Here is a 3,079-nt window from a genome sequence, read left to right on the forward strand (position 1 = left end):
TCAACTTAGTAAATTATGTCTTGCACATTCCAAATAGGAAGATACTTTATCAAGATGTGTTTCATTTGTGTTCTAAGTACCAGTGAGGGGATACCATGGTACAGTGTTTTGAATTGTGTACTAATATCATTAAAGCATGGGATTTTAGTGGCTTTTTAAAATATGTGACTTAAGTGTAAGCAAATACTTCAACTTAATAAGTTGTGTATTTTCTAGTATCTAGGGGGAAAAGATTTAAGTCCAGCCTTTCACAATAACCTTTTGACTGTCAATTTTAGATCTCTTTAGAAATATTTCCTATAGGCATGGGTCTCTGTGTGTTCTAGCTTCTCAAGGAGCTCTTAGTCAATGTCCTTCACAATTTTTTTTTTTTTTTTTTTTTTTTTTTTGAGGTAGAGTCTCGCTCTGTTGCCCAAGCTGGAATGCAGTAGTATGATCTTGGCTCAATGCAGCCTCAACCTCCTGGGTTCAAGCAATCCTCCCACCTCAGCCTCCTGAGTAGCTGGGACTTCAGGTGTGTGCCACCATGCTAGGCTTTTTTTAATTACTATTTTGTAGACATGAAGTCTCATTATGTTGCCCAGGCTGGTCTCAAACTCCTGGGCTCAAGCGATCCTCTTGCCTCAGCCTCCCAAGGTGCTGGGATAACAGGTGTGAGCCACCATGCCCAGCCTTCTTCACTCTTTTTATTGATAATCTCTCCTAGTCTTGACTTTGTTTTTACAGCAGCGGCCCTGGATTGCTGGCAGTAAATTCATCATACTACCAGTAGTTTATAGTCAGTGGTGTGTTTCTCAGTACAAGATTCTCTCATTCACCACACATCTCAAGAGAGAGCACTTTAGTGAAACTTCAGGAGTTTTGTTTGATATCTTTCAGAAATGCTTGACATACAGTCTTGCCTTCTCAAAGCATACTGATACTTTGATGAGGATCAGCATTTTTTATTGTAATTTTTTTTTTGTTTTTTGAGGCGGAGTCTTGCTCTGTCACCAGGCTGGAGTGAAGTGGTACCATCTTGGCTCACTGCAAGCCCCGCCCCCCGGGTTCATGCAATTCTCCTGCCTCAGCCCCCCTAGTAGCTAGGACTATAGGCACCCACCACCACGCCCAACTAATTTTTGTATTTTTAGTAGAGACCATGTTGGCCAGGATGGTCTCGATCTCTTGACTTCGTGATCCACCTGCCTCAGCCTCCCAAAGTGCTGGGATTACAGGCACGAGCCACCGCGCCCGGCCTGTTGTAAACATTTAAGGTGTACAACATGATGTTTTGATATACATATATCAATATATACATATGTATACTATGTATACAGTATATACATAGTAAAATGGTTACTATAGTCAAGTAAATCAACATATCCACTTCTCACATAGTTGCCCTTTGTGTGTGTGTGTGTGTGTGTGTGTGTATATGCGACAAGAGCACCTAAAATCTCTTAGTAAAATCCTGAATTAAATGCAGTATTATTAACTGTAGTCCTCGTGTGCACATTAGATCTCTAGGCTCACTCATCCTGTGTGCCAGCCACATTGCATCCTTTGACCTACATTCCCCATTTCCTCCTCCCCACTGCCTGTTGGAACCACTGTTTTATTCTCTATCTCTGTGTGTTTGACTCTCTTTTTTAAGCTTCACATGAAAGTGAGGGTCAGTTTTATAAATACTCATTGTCCTACTCTGCTGTGTCAACTTCAGTGGTAGCACTTTTGTTGCAGTTGCGGTGCTTGTTTCTGCACTAATTGGTCTTGGACTGCCTCTTGCTTTTGCTGTTCTAGCTGCACTCTGGGATTCCAGACATCAGCACCATCCTTTGCCTTTATTCTCATTGGCATTCACAAATGAAGTTATAATAACTAAGGAGGTTCCCACAAACCTTGGTTCTTAGAAAAAGTTCTCTGAACAGTCAACATTCTGGTCACTCACTAGGAGGGTCTATCTTAACATTGCAAATTAGCAAATTGGCATTCTATATATTAATATCTTGTCAGTTTGATTCCTGTAGTTCAGAAACAGGAGTTCTGTTATGGAGGCTAAGACAAGGCTGAGATGGCACATTTTTACTTCCTTGGAGGGCCTTCACTGAATAGTCAGCCAACCTCCAACTACAGCATCTTTACTATTTTGCTAACTTCACAACGCTCCTTGACAGTAAGCAGATCTCTGAAGCCTGTCAGTCAGCCATCAGCACTATTAAGAAGCCCCTGCACCCCATTTCAGGTGACTCATGCCAAGATTGAGCTGAGCGAGAAGTTCCATGACTGCATGCAGGAGAACATAGTGGTAAGAATGTGGGCTCCAGGGGCCAACTGCCTCACTCCAGTGTCTCCTTCCCCATGTTCAAGCTCTGTGACCTCTCTAAGCCTCAGCTCCCCTTTTACAAGAAGAGAACTTAACTTAGCAGGGTGTAGTGGCTCATGCCTGTAATCCCAGCACTTTGGGAGGCCAAGGCAGGCGGATCACGACGTCAGGAGTTCAAGAACAGCCTAGCCAACATAGTGAAACCCCATCTCTACTAAAAATACAAAAAAATTAGTTGGGCATGATGGCGGGCACCTGTAATCCTAGCTGCTCGGGAGGCTGAGGCAGGAGAATCGCTTGAACCCAGGAGGTGGAGGTTCCAGTGAGCTGAGATCGCACCACTGTACTCCAGCCTGGATGACAGAGCGAGCTGCTGTCTCAAAAAGAAAAAAAAAGAAGAGAACTTATCAGGACATTATGAAGAAAAGTACATACAAAGCCCTCAGCACTGTAATCATTCAGTAAACATTGGCTGTTGTTTCCAAACTCAGCCCAAATTAGAATATCCTGTGGTGGCTAGAAGTAAGAGATCACTTTAGGCAGAGTTACTGATAATTTAAAACTTTTTTCAGTTGGTGCAAGCATTCATTTATTCACAATTTTGAATCTTATACTCTCGTGCAATTACAGAGGGTCAGAGAAGTCAAAACTTGCCCCAGCTGCTGCTTTATACCTTTCCTTCTGCATGCTTGCAGATAAAACTCAGATTTGTGATGCCAAATTTTTGATGTAGACAGTGTTTGGAAGTTGCTACCCCTGGACTTACGAATTACC

The sequence above is a fragment of the Macaca mulatta genome, chromosome 6 (assembly GCF_049350105.2).
Source record: "Macaca mulatta isolate MMU2019108-1 chromosome 6, T2T-MMU8v2.0, whole genome shotgun sequence".
Lineage (NCBI taxonomy): Eukaryota > Metazoa > Chordata > Mammalia > Primates > Cercopithecidae > Macaca > Macaca mulatta.